We start from the raw sequence: 23,479 nt of genomic DNA, 5'->3' as shown, positions 1-23,479 counted from the left end.
TAAATATGTCCAGCGCGTTCTTGATTTCAAGCACAGATCCTGGAGCTCTCTCTTGGTGTCCCGACTGACTCGGATGAGGACATTTGTAATTATTTACGCTACCAAGTCTCCGGCTCGCTAGCCCACCCGGCAGCGGTAACAGATAAGGCACCCCTTGCCTACTCCTTTCTCTACTTCCGATTCCTTCAGGAACGCAGCACCACCAGCACCGCATTAACATGCTGCAAGACTTGCCACTTTATTTTACGGCTTCCTCCCATCTGGTTTATTGATTTACCGCTTTACCCTCTATTTCCCGAAGTTCCTTCACGGGTCAATCGACTGTCCCTACATGATCTTTGTTCTCGCCTCTAATTAGCATGAACATAGTGATCGAATAACTCCATATTTCGCCTACCAGATAGTAGGTGCTCACACACCTTGTCCTGATGATTAACTTAATTCCATATAGATCAAAAACACCGTTGACCACGGATCAACTTGACTCCTTCTTGATTATACAAAAAATGCTTAAAGGAGATTAGCATCAGGTTGTTTTGAGTTGATGCATGTTTTTACGATTTCACTTATCTCTACACGTTTCTTTCACTTATCTGTGAGCACTAGAAAATGACCTACATAAAAATGTCTCAATAATATGCAATTAATAAATTAATTGCATTACAATGCTATGTAGTGTCTGCTTTTATACTTGCCTTTGGTGTAATATGTGAGGTTTGGTCTTAAAATTTGCTTAAGACCATAGGATTCACTTTATTCAAGGCCATGATCTGTGCCAGTGGAGGTCGACCTAAAAGCGGGCAGAGATATAGTGCTAGGTGCACTTTGAAGAAGAAGAATTAAACCCATCTGAAGAACAGAGAAAGAAAAAAAAGCTAAACTTCATTAGACTACATAGAGAAAAAAATGGACACCCAAGAAGAGCGCTAGGTGCATGGGTAAAAGTCGGAGTCAGATTTTATCAGGGAGAGACATTAGGACCTACTGACCTGCTCTGGCCAGCTGATAAAGAACAAATGTTCTGTTACTTCAGGAAGTGGATGAGCAATAAAGATGCCTTTAAATCTTGTTTTTATCTTGTAACATTTGCTCTGCCCTGAGAGACAGAGGTCAAATGTCAACTTATGTCTTTCAATTTACAGTCAGAGAAAGAAAAGTAAATGCAACATCCAGGAAAAAATAAGCAGCAATCTCAGAGGATTTTGTAAAGTGAACTGTCTGACAATCGTGCTGTACAAAGAGTGTGAAATGAAAGGCTGTAGGATGTCCGTTTTTTTTTTAACACACATTCAAATAGAAATCACTTTTTTCGTAATTCTGCGAGATGAAAAAAGTTTGTAATAGGATGAAGACTGTTAGAACTGGCACCATTGGTGTGGGTCTCCCTTCCATTTTTGCTGTTGCCTCATGTGTTTTTCTGGTGTTAGATGCTTTGGGCACTGTGCCTCTGCTGTCCAGTGCCACAGTGAGAGTGCTCCCTACTGTAAATTGATGTATTGATTAGTGGTTCCATGATTGGATATTTGGTTTACTTGTCAGACCCTAGTACAGTGCCCTGAGTGTGCCCAGGGCATGTAAATCCAAATGCTGCTAGTGGGCTTGCAGCACTGGTTGTGCCACCCACCCTTGTAAAACGTTCTAAGGTTTGCCATTGCAGAACCTGCGTGCAGTCTGGTATGGTCATGCTGACTGGGCAAGTGCACCCACTTGCCAGTCCCTAAACCTTCCCTTTTCTCCATATTAGTCACCCCTATGGTAGGTCCAAGGGCAGTTGCATTATAAGTATAAGGTAGGACAAGCCCTGATGTGTGGGCATGTCCTAATAGTGAATTACAGCCATTGTTGTTTTTCACTATTGCAAGGCTACCTGTTCTCCATAACCTAGAATGGGCTGCTGGATTGTTACATGGTTAAAATCCTAGCAGACAAACAAGTGGTGTGGGTAGAATCAACTATCCTCATGTTTATGCGCTCGATTATCAATGAAACAGGTGAGTTTCTTCTCAGATTTTCATTTATTATTGATGATATTCAACCAATTACAAGTTCATTGGTGAGTCAAATTGTATCAATCTTGTTCTTATACGAGCATAATAATCTCCTTATGTCGCAATTATATCATTTTACTTGCATTTCTCATCCACCCAATGCATTTCGGGTCATTAAACACGACCCTTCATCAGGGGTCTGTGGACAAGGGATAAGACAGGACCAAATTAGTTGCTGCCACAACTATAGTAAAATCAAAGATAATGGTTCAAAAAATCTGCTAGAGCAATTAACGGAAACAAACTAAAGGAGTTAACAGCAGAGTCAAGATAACAAATGGGGAATCGGGGTGGTGATGAATGCGTTAAATCCGAAACTAACAGCGGTGAATGACATGCAAAAGATAAACACAAGAATGTGTTTTTGAAAACACCCAGTGCTGTCTACGCGTTACCTGTACATGTGTAAAAACCGGAACCCAAAGCGTCAGTGCCACAAACACTTACAGAGAATCGGCAAGCGCCGTAACCTCGAGCAAGTCGCGGTAAACCTCGGTATGGAGCGGTGTGTGCAGCAAGCGTTTAAAGAACGGTCATGTGATCGGAGAATGATCCAATCGGTGAACAGTAGAGTAAAATAGTGCGGAAATGTGATGGAATAGCCCAATCAGGAAAGGGTATAGAAAAACGGGTGCAACCAAAAAGCTCCAGTCATGTGATATGAGTGTGTAGGCATCATAATAGGAAATGGGTGACAACGAATGTACATACGAAACCACGTACAACTTAATGGAATACCGTACAAACAAAATCATATCACAATGTATTAGGACCAGAGTAGGTCCTGGACCAATGCTGGGAAACTACATGCCACATTAAAGGAAACATCGTGTGGAACATTCATGTTTCCTTTAATGTGGCATGTAGTTTCCCGTGGTTTCGTATGTACATTCGTTGTCACCCATTTCCTATTATGATGCCTACACACTCATATCACATGACTGGAGCTTTTTGGTTGCACCCGTTTTTCTATACCCTTTCCTGATTGGGCTATTCCATCACATTTCCGCACTATTTTACTCTACTGTTCACCGATTGGATCATTCTCCGATCACATGACCGTTCTTTAAACGCTTGCTGCACACACCGCTCCATACCGAGGTTTACCGCGACTTGCTCGAGGTTACGGCGCTTGCCGATTCTCTGTAAGTGTTTGTGGCACTGACGCTTTGGGTTCCGGTTTTTACACATGTACAGGTAACGCGTAGACAGCACTGGGTGTTTTCAAAAACACATTCTTGTGTTTATCTTTTGCATGTCATTCACCGCTGTTAGTTTCGGATTTAACGCATTCATCACCACCCCGATTCCCCATTTGTTATCTTGACTCTGCTGTTAACTCCTTTAGTTTGTTTCCGTTAATTGCTCTAGCAGATTTTTTGAACCATTATCTTTGATTTTACTATAGTTGTGGCAGCAACTAATTTGGTCCTGTCTTATCCCTTGTCCACAAACCCCTGATGAAGGGTCGTGTTTAATGACCCGAAATGCATTGGGTGGATGAGAAATGCAAGTAAAATGATATAATTGCGACATAAGGAGATTATTATGCTCGTATAAGAACAAGATTGATACAATTTGACTCACCAATGAACTTGTAATTGGTTGAATATCATCAATAATAAATGAAAATCTGAGAAGAAACTCACCTGTTTCATTGATAATCGAGCGCATAAACATAACATGAGGATAGTTGATTCTACCCACACCACTTGTTTGTTGATATAAGGCACGGTCAGACTACGTGCGACGTTCATGCGCCACCACGAACTTGTTGAACTCATCAGATAAACTGTTTCTATTGAGTGCATAGAGATTACACATTTTCTCTAAAATCCTAGCAGACTCAGAGGACATGGTAGAAATTCAAGTTTAGTATGCCTGGACTCAGAATAATAAAATCCATCTTTTAGTAAAGTTTATTTTAATATTCTGTGTTTGCAAATACCACTTTTAGAAAGTAGGTATTTGCTTGCCTAACCATTTGAGCCCGCCTCTGCTAGGTTGTGTATTCCTTGTCTGGGTTTGTGTGTGACAGGACTGGGGAATTCCAGGAGACAGGCTGGGGCAGCCCGGTGGTGAATAGGGAGATCTGCAACCAGATGGGAGGGAGGAGTTGCACCTGGGAACTGAATAGGACTGTGCCCGCCCCCCACAGTGCTGGCTCCACCCCCTGTGGTGCGTCTGATGTCTCTGCCCTGCACACTGAAAGAAGAGAAGGAAGACTATCAACAAAGTGCTCCTGGACTGTACTTGCCTTCCACAATGCTGGCTCCACCTCCTGTGGGGCGTCTGATGTGCCTGCCCTGTGCTGTGAAAGGGAAGGAGGAGTCTGGTAAACAGAGTGCTTCAGAACTGGCTTGAACTGGGCACAGGCCCCTCTCCCCTCAGAGAACAAAGGATTTTGGGGTATAAGTATTGGGACCCAGATCCCATGAAATTAGATCACTCCTGGAACTGACAAGAAGAAACCTCTGATGAGGAGAAGGAACCTGAAGAAACTGGGGAGAGACTATTCCTTAGCTGAAGTGCTGCTTGGGGGATTGGCCTGCAGTGGTTGCCTGGCTGCCTAGAGAGGAGAAAGGACTTTGTGGATTTTACCTTTGCTCTTCAACTTGTGCTAAAAAGATCTCCAACTGCTTGGACGAGAGCTCGCCCCCTGACCGAAGTCCCAGGACCAGTGGACTTCACCAGCCTTTGTGAATTGCTACTGTTCCAGTGGCAATTTTGGAAAAGGGGGTGGTGATGGACAGAGTTTCTGAATGATGCAGAATACTCCTACCCAGTCAAGAGATCAGGGCTTAATCCATCACCGTTTTTTAGCTCACTGCACCATCCCAGCTCAGAACCTGGCTACATGCAAATTAGTCTGTTCCTGTCCCAGTGCATGATGGGAACAGGGCAAACCAAATTACCAAGCCAATTCTTATACTGGGAAGGAAACAAGCTTCCGGGGACCGGTTTCTGGCATTTCAGCCGTCGTCGGCCCGGCTTGCTTGAATCCTGATGGTGCAATGAGCAAGGGACTCACGTCTGAGTATACCCTCCCACACTTAGTGAGGACAAAATCAATTTTGGAAAAGGGGGTGGTGATGGACAGAGTTTCTGAATGATGCAGAATACTCCTACCCAGTCAAGAGATCAGGGCTTAATCCATCACCGTATTTTAACTCACTGCGCCATCCCAGCTCAGAACCTGGCTACATGCAAATTAGTCTGTTCCTGTCCCAGTGCATGATGGAAACAGGGCAAACCAAACTACCAAGCCAAATACTGTTCCACTGGCTACAGAGGCAGGGAACTGTGACCGACTCTCACAACCGGCCCGGTGTCCTGTTGGGACCGCACTGAGCAACTTCTGCCTTGAACAACGCAAGCTCTGCGCTCACAGACTCCGTCTCGACGCCGTCAACGAGCCGCAGCCTGCACCGTGACTGGAAGGACACCGTAACGTGCAACGCCTCGCTACACCGAATCGAACTGGTCTGACCGACTCTGTAACTGCTGCTCACTTAGAGTCCTGTGACGCACCGGAGTTGGGCACCGCCTCGCACAGTTTGCGATGCATCGCCCGACACGCACTGCTGTCCTGACTGACCGATGCCAGCTCCCGAAATCTGGCTCGAATGCCGTATCGTAAAGCTGGAATCACCGCAACAAGCAACGTCCGCCCGAACAACGCAAGCTCTGAGCTCACAGACGCCGTCAATGAGCCATAGCCTGCACCGCGACGGAAGGGACACCGTGACCTGCAACGCTTTCTTTTTCTACACTGCGACGACCACCGGAACCCGGCTCGCACATCCGTGCCGGCGCGCCTCAAGGAAAAGGTACTGTGTTTGAGTCTTTCGACATTTGAGTGGGCCCGGACTGCCGCGGTCCGCTGGATTTGTTAGACTCAGTGTTCTTTCAGCACGCTGTAGCCGGACAAGGCTACTGACTCGCACAGAACTGTGATTTACACAGTTTTAACCAGAACTCTTGAAATTTGATAGTACTGTGGATTCTCTTTGTCGTTTATTGGTCTTGTGGTAACTCTATATAAAGTATAACTTATTTTTGATACAAAACCTTGTGTGGTCTCCATTCGTAGTGTTGTCACTGGTTTACTGTATGTGGTCACAAATGCTTAACTTACACCGCCTCTGAACTAGCCTTGACTGCTCGCGCCACGCCGCCTAGAAGGTGAGCAGGGGTTATTTTAAGAGGGTAATACCCTTGCCCTAACTGGAGGAGAGGGTCCCTGCTTGTCACAAGTGCCTACCTGTGCCAACCAGAGACCCCCAATTTTAACAAAGACAAATCCGAATACTTTACGTGGTGATATGCAAATGATAAACATTTTTACTGAAACCCACTTTCCACAGATTATTGTTAATAAGCTATATAGTTATATTAGTAACACTGCATGTCAGTGGGAACGTGTGTGGCAATTTCAATAGAAAATATGCTGTTTGTAATTGCCAGGGTGCTGCCAAATCATGCTTTAGTAATACAATTATTAAAATGAGTTTTTAAACATGAACTGAGAAACATTCTTGCCCCAGCCCTGATGACAATGCTTTTAGTGAACAAAGAGGCAGATCAGGGGTTATGTGTACCCTATATGTGGGCTAGATCTTATTATACATGGAGCAAATGTTCAGTCTATTAAATTAAACAAAATAGTTTTATGTACAGCAGAAATGCTGAACTTGCATATTTGAAGGAGCTCTCATATGTGATAATGAAAAAAAGGGCTGCTCTGTAAAATAGAATATTTGCCAGAATCAAACAATTTGAGACCAGATTATGGGTCAAGTACATTAGTTAGGTGAGTAGATTATTCAAGTCATAGACCTGCAAGTCTAGTAAAAATTTTAAGATTTTTCGTGGCCTGTCTGTCAGTGCTTGAGGTTGCCATAGAGATTTTGATATGAATTCATTTTCCAGATCCTAGTACGAGTATTATTTTGGACATGTGGGATTTGATTGCTTATCTGTGTACACCCTGGCTCTACTATTACAAAAGCAGATGGAACTGATTCCTATGGAGAAAATGGCTGCTACCTTTGAATATTCTTGTGAAATCTCTAGGTGGCACAGAAAAGCTGGGATTCCACCAGTTAGCCTTTGCATGAATTGTTTTTCCTCACTTTATTCTGGTGGATTAGGCCAATGGAAGCTCTACTTTATATCAGAGAAAATGGACAGGCAGCCTAATCCCATGCTCTATTGGTTATCATGCAAGTTCTGGATGCTATGTGAAAGTATATATATATATATATATATATATATATATATATATATATATATATATATATATATATATATATATATATATATATATATATATTCACTGAAAAAACCATAGGTTATAGACCATATATAGTTAGGGATTAGCATTTACAAAACCTTATTTTATTCGCACAAAACCATTGAAATTCCATATATAGTTAGTTGCACTAACTATATATCGCGCACCCGCAATCCACTGCTGATGATGTCACATATTACATCATTCATGACATGGTCAGTGACATCACTGATGACATCACTGATGACATCTCAAATGACATCACTGATGACAACACCCAGTGACTATATGTTTCTGTAAAGTTAAAATATGTCTTACATATTGAAGAATGAGTGGATGTATAAGTGTCTGGATGAAGGATTTAGTAGGTGCATGACTGACTGTATGAGAGAATGATTAAATGTGTCTCACTAAGTGCATGGGTTAGTGACTAAAGTGTCTTAATTTGGCAATCATTATATATGTTGTTCTGTAAACTGCTGCATGTTCAAATCAGTAGCTATATCAGTAACTATATGGGTTATTGAATGGTTGCCCAAGTATTTGTATGGGAGACTGAGTATGTGTGTGGGTGGCTGGGAGGTGTATGACTCTGTGCATAGATGTGTGAGCAGTTGATTCCCTAGGTGTATGGGTTCAAAAGTGCATATAGAAACAGCTGTATGGACAGTTGACTGTGTGCATGAGTGTATTGGTGAGTGAATGGATATCTCAGTGCTACATGTCAAAGTAAGTACATATGTAAAACACAGTCCATGTGAGAGTTGACATATATAAATAACTGAACATAAGAGCCAGTGAATGTGAGAGTGGCTGTATGGATCATTGTGAACTTGTATCAGGGATTGTATAAGAGAGTAAATATGTGTTAGTATATGTTTGAATAAGTAAGGTGTGTATAACTGTATAGTTGAGGAAATGGAGGTGTGATTGATTCTTTGCATGACTGACTAGGTGTGTGAGTAACTCCATGGATGTGTGACAGTCTGTGAGTGTCTGTTTACACTGAGTGTATCTAAGGTTATATTACAGTCTGAAGATGTTCATTGTATTATCACATAAATGATATCATCAGTGATGTCATCAATAATGTCAAATGAGATGTCAGTGATGTCATCAGTGATGTCATTTGAGATGTCATCAGTGATGTCATCAGTGATGTCATTTGTGATGTCATCAGTGATGTCACTGACCATGTCATGAATGATGTAATATGTGACATCATCAGCAGTGGATTGCGGGTGCGCGATATATAGTTAGTGCAACTAACTATATATGGAATTTCAATGGTTTTGTGCGAATAAAATAAGGTTTTGTAAATGCTAATCCCTAACTATATATGGTCTATAACCTATGGTTTTTTCAGTGAATTTTCAAGGTTTTGTAAATGCAAATTCCTAACTATATATGGTCTATAACCTATGGTTTTTTCAGTGAATTTCATTGGTTTTTTAAAAGCTAATATCTGTAGCTGTAAAATGTATTCTTCTTTAAATCCAAAAATATATTTTATATGTTTTTTATTAAATTTTTTTAAAAATATTTTTTTATCTACGCTCCCGGTTCGCTAACCGGGAAGCTTTCCGTTAGCTCATCTTGATGCCGCGACTTAGTCCGCGAACCGGTAAACGTTCCGTTTGCGCAGCTGCCGCGTTAGAAATCAACATTGTGACGCGTCGCGGAAGCGCGACGTATCACGTTGTCGCGTAATGCGTCTTATGACGCGCCGCGTTAGCGCTCCCGGAAGTGCTCCGGACCGCGAACCGGAAGCGATCCGCGGCGCGGCGCGCACCGCGTAACGTGAGCGGAACAGGTCAGTTGACTTGTTTATAAAACTTTTCATTGGTTCATTTCACTTTTGGTTTCCAAATGATGTAAGACTAGGTCATATGACCTAAAAATAACACTTTTCATTGGTTTAGAACTTTTGCTTTTCCCAAATGATGACAACCCCTCCTTCTTTCCTCACTCTGACTTTCATCTTGGTGAGAGAAAGACCCTTTTTCATAGTTGAGCAATGGCTTCAGTAGTTGCTTCAGCTGGTGCACCCCCACCACCACCTTCACCTCCTCATGGGAAGAGAGGACCACCACCCCAGTTCATCACCAACACAGAGGAGGAAGAGGATGAACTAGAGGAAGAGGAGACAGAAGGACCACAGTTCTTACAAGAGGTGCCCCGTGTTTCCCATCGGAAAACCAGTTTCATTTGGCAGTTTTTTTCACTCCCTCGAGGGCAGAAGAAAGTAAATGCTAAGTATGTCACCTGCCTCATTTGTAAAGACAAGTTATCAAGAGGCACTGATAAAAAGTATAGCTTTAGGAACTATACCATGCATCGGCATATGAGCAGGTGGCATCCATTGAACTACAGCCGTGCAGAGTTGCGTGACCTGCAGGATAATCCAACAACAACTCCCGTGGCCAGGTCAACTTCGCAAATATCGTTGACAGGAGCAGAGGCACGGGAAACCGTGCCAAACATTCAGCAGAACTTTTTACATATGAAATTAACCTGTTTGTATTGCGGTGCATTGCTTTCATGTGGTAACATGAGCATATCGTTAATGAACGTTGCTTATGAAAATCATAATTGCCCTAACCGCCCCAGACAGTAATTTTTTTTTTGCTCCTGTTGAGCCCTTTTCAATGCCTGTTTTTTGTTGTTTCCCCTCCATCAAAAACAAAAAAAAATCATAAAACTGTTCAAAAAATACAAAAAAAACAAAAAATGTTCAGAAAAAAAAAAAACCAACAAAAACATTAAAAAAAAAGTTCTTTTCATAACTACCTCCCCTTTCAAATAAAATTGCTAGAATGTTTAGCACTCTGGCAAGCTCTATTTCTTTTGGTTCGCTTCCCCCTTCGCTGCCCGGTTCGCGAACTAGGAGCGAACCAAAACATTTAAAAAAAAAAAAAAAGAAGAGTAAGTATAAGGGAAGTAAACAGAGAGTAATGTTAAAAGAAAGACAGCTATAGGGAGTAAACCAGAGATACTGTTTAATAGATCTATTTACCGAAGAAAAGATGGAAGAGGGTATAATTGCGAAAAACAAAATGGATAAGGAAGTGAAAGAAAAAAAAGAGAGTAGAACAATAACAAAGAAGAGCTTCTTGGAGAATGTGAGTGAATGTTCAAAATAAGATTAAAACATGTGGAATAACAGAGAGAAAAAATAGAAAACAGAAAAGAAAAAATAACAGAAAAAGTTTAATTGAAACAGCAAAGAAATGTAAATAACATAGAGCCATATCATCAACATAGGCAATAAAAGTTTTGCAGCTTTTATCAGCAGAAATATGTCGCCAAAGCATTCTAATTAGCTTGATACATATGGCCCCAAGTGAGGCCTGTCTTGCAACATGGTGCATCTTTTTCATCACTGCTGCATCGGTTTCATGTGGCACGGTTTTAAAACAGCATGACACATTTGCCTAGATGCATCAATTTGTAATTTTGACGCCTCATAGCAAATCTTTTGCACCGCCACTGCGTCACAAAACTGACGCACAGTGGCGCAAAAGAGGCATACACATATCATACATCTGTCCCTAACATTTTAAATAAATAATTCAGGATGACGATAAGGTGTGGTCTCTCCAGAGGTTTGTTTAAGGTGAGGCCTACTCAGGGTTGCAGATCAATTTTACGCTTGTTGAAGAATACAGAGGAGATAATACATGTGAAGGCCTACCAATGAAGTAAGTCATGTCCACTTATTACATCATTCATGACATGGTCAGTGACATCATCAGCAGTGGATTGCGGGTAGAAAGAGTAGAAAACATTTACCTTATAATTCTTGTTAACTTTTTCAATTCTTTTTTCATACTTTCAATCTGCGAAAGAGAGAACAAACATTTCAAAAATATTAAAACATGTATTTAAAAATTAGAAAAGACAAGGGAAAAGGTTCAAGAACAAACAGTTTTTCAACAACTTTGACATTTACAGAAGCCTCTGCTTCTCTACGTCCCCTACACAATCCTAAAGATATATATATTAAACAAACAGTATCTTGATGCTGATGAAGTGAGGCCTATTTTGGAACATGGTGCATCTTTTGCACTGCTGATGTCTCACAATAGTGATGCAATAGCAGCGCAAAAGAGATGTAAAGCCATCATAAAATTGTGTCTAACATTTTAAATGATTGTTTCAGGATGCAAATAAGATGTGTCCTTTCAAGAGGTTTCTTTGAGGTGAGGCCTATTCAGTTTTTAAAAAAAACAGTACCCAGAAGTGCAGCACTGTAAGCATTAACTTTGACACTTACAGAAGCCTCAGTTTCTCCATATCTACCTCACATTTCTAAATGTATATCATAAGTACAAAAAGTAGAACATTAATTATACATGTTAAATGGTTTATTTTTGCTGTTCTCAGAATGTATCAAATTTCACTTAAATCAGTGACTTGAAGGTATTCATCATGTAACAGCGGGGAAAAAAAAACACAATCAAAATGATTGTGTTTAAAAAACCCATACAACATAAGAAATCTGAATTCAAAACTCCTTAAAATTAACTTACTTTCCATAACGTCGAAGGATGTCCTATGAACAGCGTACACTCTGTTGTGCTATTAATATTTTCAGCCCGCCACTTTCTGAAAGTAAACCTCCATTGTTTTGAAAAATATGTTACATACAATAAAAGACTTCTCACATTCTACCACATGTTTCCACTTGGCCAAATCATGTTGCAGCGATTTACAACTCTTGTAATTCTTGTAATCAAATCCCGTCATTTTCTATTTTCGCAACTTTCAAAAAGAAAACATTTAAGATTACTTTCACAATCCTGGACTACTAATATCTTACCCTTCTTGCTCACTCATGTTCTACTTTTCCTATGACACTGATACTGCTTACTATGAAGCAGACTTACTTGCATCAGGTTTATATAGTTGGATTTTTAAAATGACATTATAATTAAACGTTTTGGACCAATAATCTAGACAGCATTGCAGACTTACATTCCCTCTACTTCATGAATCTTTTGCAATTCCTCAGAGGAAATCCCGAGATTCTTTCCTTAAAATTTTGGTTTTAAAAACACCAGGTAAGAATTTTTAAGGTCAAACGGCAATTTTTTTTTGAAAGTTACAACAGAATCGTTGCAGAATGACCAGCCGTTTCTAGACTTTAAATAAGCTGTGTAATGTCCTGATGTTGTTGAAGGACCAACGTGATAGATAATTGCTACAGTTACAAAAGTCCTTCCTGATATTGACAGCTGAGAAGCAACAATTTTTTTTATTAAAGTTGACAATTTTGATCCATCAGGCCTACATCGTTGGATCATTAAAATGACATACTGGCCATATCTTCGTATAAATAATGTTGACATCATTTCAGATTTACATTGGCTACACTCCATGTTGTGATCAGCTGCATTTACTAGCTTATTAAAGGAGACTGATTTACTGTCTGGCAAAGTTAAATATATAAATCTTTCTGAGTCTACACTAGTAGTACTTGATACCATACAGTTCTCGCAGTCATGCTGCCATTGATAAGAAAGCCCAAACAGGTGATCTACATCTACACCCTCATCTTGCAATACATCAAGCATATACATTAAAAACTCCTGACAATCCTGCTGATTATTTTCAGAGAAGTCTGTTTGACCTGAACATTCATCTAACAGATAACGAACTTCAGACACACTTTCTACTTTTGTTCGATCAGTGCTACATTTCTCTAACACAGAATTCAACAAACAGCATAAACTTTGTTCCGAATTGAACACAATCTGTTCTTTTAAAGTCTCTAGTGAAAAGAGAACATTAACCACTACATTTGCATAGCAGTTGACACCAGAACTGTTTTCAAATTGAAAACCGACAACATCTTCAACAGAATCCGTTTTCTTTCTGCTTACAATTTTCGGTTCATCGACTTTTCGGCTTTTTGCTACAACCTCCCTACTATAAGTGATATTTCTTCGTTTACGGCCTACCACACGTTTCTCAAACAAAGGATATTGAGGCAAATGTGGCGCATACTCTCTTCTTAACCTATTGTATTCCTTAACACAATCTAGATCCACACAAATGTTTGTGACATCACAATCAATCAAGTACAATCCCAATAAAGTTCTAACTCGTGACAATGCCACATATGCCATACCCTCTTTGAACACAGAACTGCCAATATTCACCAATGTACTATCTACACTTAAACCTTGCGATTTATGGATTGTCACCGCATATGCCAAGCAAACAGTAAACTGTTTACGGCGAACATATAAGTCTTTAACAAGCAAAAACCTAGCAGAACAACGACCAATTAGCTGTACTTCCTCAATGCCATCAAATTTAATTTTTAAAAATTCAATACCATCTCTACTTCTGTATTTCTCAAAATCAACAACATTACCCATTGATCCATTTACCAGACCTCTTTCAACATGTAAATTCCTTCTCAAAATGATTCGGCAATTTAAACACACATTCAAAGTCTTTTCAAAACCCGCTGTTTTAGATATAGTCTTCTCTAATGAATCCAATTTTGTTTTCAAATTCTCAGACAAAATAATTGTTGATCCCATATGCTCTATTCTGTCAATAGCTTCAAGTTTCACAATCTCTTGCTTTTCTAAATTCAACATTTTGTTGTTGAAGATGGCACATTCTGCAAGAGTTGGCATCAAACATATTCCGGATTTCTTCTCAGTAATTTTCTGAAAAATATTCTCAGGCACAACGTCTTGTTCTGGATATAAATTTGACAGTAATCGTGCATTTAAAGCTTCTTTCCCATGCTCGGTCACTTTTCCAATTCTAATATCTTGTAGAATATTCTTGTAATCTTCATCCTTTGCCTGACGCATATTTTCATGCAGTTCAGCATAATTGAAGTTTAACCATATATTGACGTTGCCAATGCTCCCTAGGCACTTCCTGGTATCTTCATGCGTGAGTATTTTGAACACAGGTTGTCCTTTTACTGGTGTCAGCTGCAGAAGATCTCCGAAAACAATGATGTGTTTGCCACCAAAAAACACATCATACTCAGTTTTAAGAACTTCTTGCATTCTCAAATGCACAAAGGCAAGCATGACATTGGAAACCATGCTTACTTCGTCAATGATAAGAAGTTTCATTTTCCTCAAGACTCTTGAAACTTCACAACAAGCATCCCCAGATAACTTGTGGTATTGTAATTTGTTGTCATGCTCCACTGGCAGCATCAGTAGACGATGCAAAGTAATACCTTTAATGTTATGTGCTGCCAGTCCAGTAGGAGCGGTAACAACACAAGACAGCGAAGACTCAGTCCTTTCCTGCAAATAACAAGAAATTGCTTTAATAAGGAAACTTTTTCCAGTTCCCGCTTCTCCACTCACGTACAGTCGGACAGGCTTCAACGACGTACATGAGCACTCTTTCTTCTCATGACTTAATCCATGATCAATTTGCTTGGTAACTTCATCATATATTTTCCTCTGCTCAACGTTGAGTTGTTTTTCCAAGTCTTCTAAGTTAACCGCATCCTCCTGAGCATGTGCCATGGCTCTTTCCACTTCATTCATAGCAGTGGCAGCTTCATTTTCGATAATAGGTCCTCCTAGTGGATCCTGACTCAATGAAACAGAACTCTGACTGTCCTGAGAACTGTCTCTGGCAATCTCGGCTGCAATCGTTGCTTCCTGCTCAATTTCCAAAGTCAACATTTCTTGATATTTGGGAAAAGCAGGACATTCTATGGTCTCCTTAGCAGCAGTGAAAGAGTCTTCGTAACAGAGGAAATCTCCAAGCAGTTCCTCTTCTGCACGCCAAGGCTTGAAAAGTTGCAAAAGTGCTAAATAGAAAAACTCCTTTTTTTCTGGAGATTCGCCACTCAATTTTCGATGGTTTACTAATTGGCATTTTCTTTGCTTGACCAGACATCCCTCACTTCCAATTACAGCATACACTCCTTTCTCAATATCTTCTTTGATGTTCCTCTTGAATATATAATTTTGTAGAACCTCATATAGACAAACATTCTCAAGGTGACTGCTTCGATTTGGATAATATGTATCCAACATGTTGGTCTTCAAAATGTCGGTACGGTTTGGTTCCTTTTCCGCCAAATACTCAATTTCCCGGACAGGTTTTAGAACTCGATTTCGCGTTGCAGCAAGACCAAGACTCCCCCAAACGATACTCCTGGATTTGGCATAGAGACTTGCTGAAGACAACCGGTCAGAACATTCGTAAGCTCCGATTTCTCGATGCGACAACATCATCAGACTGAAACTGTACAACTTCTTGCTGAGGCTCTTTTCATGGGAAATGTCCTCCCACATATCCTTCAATTCTGTCTTTTCTTTTTTGGTGATGTAAGATGTCACATACCGAGCCACAGCCATACAGTTGTCAGCCACAAACTGTATATCCATGTTAGCATTCCACATGGACAAAATCACTGGGTTGTAGTCGTTGATGTACTTGGACTCTTCGTTCCTTTTCAAATTGTATGTATTTTTGGGTGATTTCCTCGTCACATTATGTCGCAGAGAAGGCATCAAACTGTTCACTCTTCCTTTAGAAATCACCGGTCGTGGAAAGTTGAAACGACATTTGGTGTAGAACTTGTCCTTGTTTCTGAATTTACGACGACAGTACTTTCCACAACGATGGCTTTGGAAACGTAGAACTTGTTCTCTTAGGCTTTTCTTCTCCGTTGCGTTTGGAACAGCACACGTAGAATACTGTTCTATGAAATTCATCACTAAGTCATCCGGATCTGTTCCAAATTTAGGTGCATCCTTGATCCACAGCAACATATGTATATGAGGAGCACCTCTTGCTTGGTACTCCTTTCTCCAGAAGAAATCCAACACATCTCCAAGAGGTGGATTCTTCTTATTTGTGATGAAAGACATCATAGCTTCAAATCTATGATTGAAGTACCTGCATACATTCACTGGATCCAAAGAACACAGTTCTCCAGGTGTCTTGAATTCAATGTTTTCAATATTTCCATTTGCCTCTCGTAGAAATTCAAGTAAGTCTTCCCAGCCATACTCGGCACAGCTCAGAGTGAGGAACCATGTTGGAGTTCCTAAGTTCCTCAGCATACATTTTAAATCACCATGACGACGGTACCAGTACTCATTAGTACCACGCTGACACGCCATGAGATTAATTAGGTGAGAATCCAAAATACTGTCTTGGACATTGACTTTATGCATAAAGTCACTTGCCGAGATGTTTCGCATCTGTATACCACTTTTTAAGATGTGGTTCACTGCATATGACAGTCCAGACAGATCGCTTTCAAACAGGAGATGAAACAAATAGGGAATGCATTGACGAAACCTAGGATCTTCTGCATACAATCGTAAAGTCCGGTATTCAGACGCAGGAATTTGATGATGTCGCTCATCATATCTTCCTCCTTGACCTGTTGGAAATAGCTGTGGGAAACACCAAGCTTCCAAACTTTCCTTCCAAACACTAATGGGACTCCCTTTGGCTTGTTTCATTTGAAACAACTCAATAGCATTCCCCATGACTTCCTTGGAATGCAAAGGATGAACACTATAATGTTCATATATTTCTTCACTTTTAGAGGCCTCTACTTTCTCAATTTGGCCAGCACACAAATCGCTATCCTCTTCATCACTTACTTCCTCTTCTGCAACATATACATTCTTATAGTACTTATTATTTTTCTTCAAATACAATGTTGCCTTTTTGACTTTCCTAACATCCACTAAATCTTGCCATATTTTCTTATTCTTTGTCGGAACCCCATTAACCAAGATAACCAGAGGTTCCTCTTCCACTTTTTCTACTCCAATTGTGTTAATGTTTTTGTTCAAATCTAGAGGCAAATAAACAACTCTTCCCTTTAATCCTCTCTGTAAATCTGATGGAGGCAACTTCCCTGTCTTTGGCTCCATTCTTACAATAGCCTGAAAGGGATGGATACTTTGAATCAAAATAGATTCATAAGTATTTAAATCCTTCAATTCAGAAGGAATCTCAACCAATTCCAGATTATTATGAACCGCCCTAGCAGGCATCTGGTTTTGGTTTAATTTGTTACAATAAGTACACACACGTTGATCCGATCCCAAATCAAAATAATTTTCTACCATCAAGTATGTGGCAAAATCCTTCCATTCACTATTATTTTCCCTTTCACTTTTTGCATATAAATCCACTAACTTAATCTGATTCTTGTAATAAGTGCGTCGACAACACACACAAGTGAAATTAGGCCTCTCACTTGATTTCATCTGAAACGTGGCAATTTCCTTCTGACATTTATCTGTACTAGAAACCTGTACATTATCTTCAACATTACCCTCTACTTCTGGGTCAATTTGAACATTCTCATCTTTACTTCCAAAGTAACAAAACTCAATTTCTTCACAAATATTCTTGACATCTATTTCAGAACCATGCAAAAGAGCAGCACATAATTGTTTAAGCATAATTGCTGGACTCTTAGCATGATACAACATTCTCACTAATTTCCTCACTTTATTATGATGCACTGCTAGCATCCTGAAATGATGAAAAACACTCTGGCATACTCTCCTGGAAAGACAAGCCAGTGAATGACCACGCAAACCTGTCATTTGTCTCACTCTGCAAGGATCTAATTCTTGCAACAACTTCATTTTCTGCTTCAAACTTTTCTTATTAAATGTCCGTACAAAATCACAAAGCAAATTGATGGAATCCTGTCGCACACTGCAAATAGAACTACACTTCCAAATGTACACAGGACCCTTAGGACGACTTCCTAAAACCTCATTACCTAACACCTCGTCTGTCTCTGTTGTCACAAGTTTTTCTTTTTCAACTGGACAACCATCCTTCACTTCATAAGCTCGACCACTGGTGTCAACTGCAAACACCAAATCATTATCCTGAAAATAACTCTCCTCATTAAAAAATGCCTCACAACTTGAACTATGCATCCATTCTCCGGAAAAAACTTCAGAAAAGTTACTACGATTTACTACTCTCTTCCATCTACTATTTGATTTGAAATCAGAAATTACCTTGTTTAGTTTCCTAATTCTATTGATTACCAAAATAAATAACTTTCGCTTAATTTCGAAAGCATGATCAATAATTTTCTCTACATTTTTCTTCTTCTTATAAAATGCCACTTTCTGTTGGCCTTTCTTAATATTTTTTAATAAATTAACTATTATCCTGTTGCGGAACATTCGTTTTCGAATGTCCCTAAACTGTTGTTTCCTTCTACTATCATGCACAGAGTTATCTCTTGCTCTAGCAGTAACATTTTTGATTGGTCTTTCCTTTCCATTTAAATTGCTTCTCTTTTTCTGGACTGAAACATTTTTTGTTGAAATAATTTTTTTACTACAAATATTTCTTATGAATGATTTCGTGCTCTTACCCGGAGCTTTCTTGGTGATTTCACAAGTTTTTTGGGGAGAGGACTGCTGCAATAATAGATGATCCTGCTATCTTTGACGTTTTCTAGCCTTTCTAATTCGATTCTTAGTTGGCATTTTTCAAATTTTGAAATGATCTGCAGTTGAATCTGTGGAAAAATATAATAAAAAATGTTATTAACCACTATTACCAAACAGTAAATGAATAACAGTCATCAAAAACTTAACACCCTACTTATTATTTAACATAGCAAATCTTTTGCACCACCACTGCGTCACAAAAGTGACGCACAGTGGTACAAAACAGGCATACACCTATCATAAATCTCTCCCTAACATTTTAAATGATTGATTCAGGATGACGATAAGGTGTGGCCTATCTAGAGGTTTGTTTGGGCCCAGATCTTTGGACTGGGTTGAATGTGTGTCATTGATCCACATTCGGTTCATCACCTGTTTTGTTTGTTTGAGGTGAGGCCAACACACGGTTGCAGATGAGATTTTCGCTTGTTGAAGAAAACAAAGGAGATAATACATGTGAAGGCCTACCAATGAAGTAAGTCATGTCCACTTCACTCTTGAACAAAGGGCAGACCTCTTTTGAATCTGTGGTCAGACCTAAACTTCACCTGGACAATGTCATTCATAAACTTAGGAAACACTAGTGATGCAATTGAAAAATGTGGAGTTTCTTTTCCTCATTTCAGAATTACATCACCTGTGTTACCTCATTGACTTAAAATGTCCTTAATACACATGAGAGCGTTTTTTTGATTGCCCTTGCACCATTTTTGGGTCATTTTTAACATGGCTATGTAACTCCCATAATCAAAATCTAAAATTTGCCAAGCACAGGTGGGAGCATATTTACAAGAAACTTGCCCCATGCAGAAAGCTCTTCAATTTAAATGGGAAAAATAACATCATAGACACTCAAATGCCTTTTAAATATGCTCCAAACAACCTATGAAGTTCTAGCAGTACATATCCAGAAATGTAATTGATTTCAAAAAAAGTTTTTGAACACAACATATAAATCAATTGTATACCTACATTCAAGATGAAATGACTGAAAATGTCCTTGAGACACATGAAAGCGTTTTTTTGAATGCCCTTGCACCATTTTTGGGACATTTTTAACATGGCTATGTAACTCCCATAATCAAAATCTAAATTTGCCAAGCACAGGTGGGAGCGTATTTACAAGAAACTTGCCCCATGAAGAACGCTTTCCATTTAAAAAGGGAAAAATAACATCATAGACACTCAAATGCCTTATAAATATGACCCAAACAACCTATGAAGCTCTAGCAGTACATATCCAGAAATGTAATTGATTTCAAAAAATCGTTTTTAAAAACAGCATATAAATCAATTGTATACCTACATTCAAGAGGAAATGACTGAAAATGTCCTTGAGACACATGAAAGCGTTTTTTTGAATGCCCTTGCACCATTTTTGGGACATTTTTAACATGGCTATGTAACTCCCATAATCAAAATCTAAATTTGCCAAGCACAGGTGGGAGCGTATTTACAAGAAACTTGCCCCATGAAGAACGCTTTCCATTTAAAAAGGGAAAAATAACATCATAGACACTCAAATGCCTTATAAATATGACCCAAACAACCTATGAAGATCTAGCACTACATATCCAGAAATGTAATTGATTTCAAAAAATCGTTTTTAAACACAGCATATAAATCAATTGTATACCTACATTCAAGAGGAAATGACTGAAAATGTCCTTGAGACACATGAAAGCGTTTTTTTGAATGCCCTTGCACCATTTTTGGGACATTTTTAACATGGCTATGTAACTCCCATAATCAAAATCTAAATTTGCCAAGCACAGGTGGGAGCGTATTTACAAGAAACTTGCCCCATGAAGAACGCTTTCCATTTAAAAAGGTAAAAATAACATCATAGACACTCAAATGACTTATAAATATGACCCAAACAACCTATGAAGCTCTAGCAGTACATATCCAGAAATGTAATTGATTTCAAAAAATCGTTTTTAAACACAGCATATAAATCAATTGTATACCTACATTCAAGAGGAAATGACTAAAAATGTCCTTAAGACACATGAAAGCGTTTTTTTGAATGCCCTTGCACCATTTTTGGGACATTTTTAACATGGCTATGTAACTCCCATAATCAAAATCTAAATTTACCAAGCACAGGTGGGAGCGTATTTACAAGAAACTAGCCCCATGAAGAAAGCTCTTCAATTAAAATGGGAACAATAACATCAGAGACACTCAAATGCCTTATAAATATGGCCCAAACAACCTATGAAACTCTAGCAGAACATATCCAGAAATGTAATTGTTTTCAAAAATCGTTTTTAAACACAACATATCTGTTTCAGCTTACATGAGAGACCATGGAATGGGCTCCATGTACAACAATAACTTGTGTTACTGCATGCCAGAATGCTACACCGAATATGCAATTACAATTTCTCAAAGAAACAAAATCTATTTGTATATCACTTGAGACAAAGCCACATTTTAAAAACACAGCTTTCTTCATCATTTTCTCCTTAAATCATACTATTCTCTATCTAAATTAAACAAATCTTTTCTCACCTTAGCAAATACTTTTTGAGTTTCAAAACAGTCTCAGAAATACTCCAAATTGTCTTCAGCAGAACAAAGAGGATGCACTCCAGAGGCTGCAGCTATAGAAAGCACAGAAATGCTGATATTCATTACACATATCTCTCATATTAGCCAATCATAACTCTTCCCTCACTTTTTTCAAATCAAAACCCTTCCCCCCCTCTGCCCTCTCTGCCTTTTTTGCTTAGCAACCACCTCCTGAAAGACCTCTCATGTTTGCAAGTTCACACAACAATGTTTCAATTGAACTCTGAACTCTCAGTGCACCTGCGTATCCAGTGCAATCTTTCATTATTTTTTCCTTGACCATTCAAATTACATCTTTCAAAGAACACATCCATGCACCCTAACTTTCTGTTTTCAGAAATGGAAATGCACCAATCACTGCTAATGAATCATTAGCACTGGAAATCCACAGTTTTTTTTCTTTACAAACTCCTACTGTTTCAACTGCCCTTTCATTACCACACTTCATCTGACTGCAGCCCAACCTTCTCTCACCATGTTTAATGTCTGGATTGTTGGACATAGTTACATCTACTGGGCTCAAAGGTATGCTGAGAACAGAAATTTACCTAACCTCAATTTACAAGATGTGGAAATTAAGTGGTTGGGCCAAAGAGGATTAAAACGTCACCAATTGATACCATTGGTGAAAACCTTTATGCATTTGCCAAAATCTGACCTGTTAATTGTGCACTGTGGAGGTAATGATTTGGGCACTTTGACTGGGGTAGGTCTGGAAATGCTTTTAAAGGACACCTTTGAGCAATTAATGGCACTTTTTCCTCAAACTGCCTTGGTATATTCCAATATATGCCAAAGACAGAAATGGAGGTGGTCCAACCAATTTTGTCCACAAATTGAGAAGTCGAGGAAGCATGTAAACAAATCTGTTTCAGCTTACATGAGAGACCATGGAATGGGCTCCATGTACAACAATAACTTGCGTTACTACATGCAAGATATCTACAGAGGAGATGGAGTTCACTTCTCAGATGAGGGCAACAGAATTTTCATTTTGAATTTACGACTGTGCATTGGTACCTACTTATAAGTACCAAAATGTACCATAAACCCAAAAGCTCTTCTCAGAGTTATTATTTTTCTCTAACTTTTTTCTCTAATTTTCAACAAACTACGCTCCCCGGAGCGCTACCCGGTACGCGAACTGGAAGCTAACCGCGCAAAATTTAAAAAAAATGTTTTTTTCCCGCACATATGGTCCTCCTCAGCCACCCTCAGAAAACCTAGGGGGTCAAGATACATCTACCGTGCCCCCTTCTACCCATTCTGAACATTATTTGCCCTCCATCTTGTATCTTAATTCGAACGAAACACAAAATGGTGGACTCCCGTTACGCTGCTGGTTCGCGGACCGGGACGCATACCGGGAAGCGGTCCAATAAAAAAGGTGGGAAAGTAATTCACAGAAAAACGACTGGAGACACTCTCACCAAATATACATTAGCTCATACTACATAACAATCCCTTTCATTTTCACAAATTTGATTGAAATTCCATTTAGCCATTAAGCCTGTAGACCTCTCTAAATACCGTGAGGTAAATTACTTCACAAAACACATCTGAAGTGTTGGAATTGACAACCAATGAAAATGTTACTTTCATTTTCTACTTTTATTACCTGACATTTGATTGGTTAAATACCTGAATATATATAAAGGAAGAGAAGAAAACACAGCCATTTTGACTGCTACTTCTTGTTGTACATTACATTTGAATTGTTACTAAACACTTCAACTTGTTTGTGAAGGTAAGTTGTTATTTTTAAAACTGAAGTATATTGTGCACTATAACTTAATATGGTAAACTTTTTCTGATAGTTATATACTATCCCTCTGTAGTAGTTATAGATTTAGATAGACTTCTCTGTTATAGTTATGGATGGAGTTAGGCTTCTCTTGGTTAAATCACATACACTTTTTTATAGTCCTACTTCCACTCTGATACTATACACTGCCAAAAGATAAATTCACTGATAAAAACTGCCTATCTAAAATTAATCCCAACAGTGCCCTATATCTAGTAATATATATTTTTTTAATCCAAATTTCAGGCAAAATGGAAGGCGAGCAGCAAGTTCAATTTAAAATTGTACTGCAAGAGAG

General features: G+C 39.1%; 1 protein-coding gene across 2 annotated transcripts in view; it reads right to left on the bottom strand.

Annotated features, from left to right (window-relative positions):
• The window catches only part of LOC147727720 (uncharacterized), a 155,724-nt gene that overhangs the window by 11,950 nt on the left and 120,295 nt on the right, over positions 1 to 23,479 (bottom strand). The window lies entirely within an intron of this gene.

The sequence above is a fragment of the Lissotriton vulgaris genome, chromosome 3_1 (assembly GCF_964263255.1).
Source record: "Lissotriton vulgaris chromosome 3_1, aLisVul1.2, whole genome shotgun sequence".
Taxonomy (NCBI): Eukaryota; Metazoa; Chordata; class Amphibia; order Caudata; family Salamandridae; genus Lissotriton; species Lissotriton vulgaris.
This window is presented reverse-complemented; position numbering and strand designations above follow the sequence as displayed.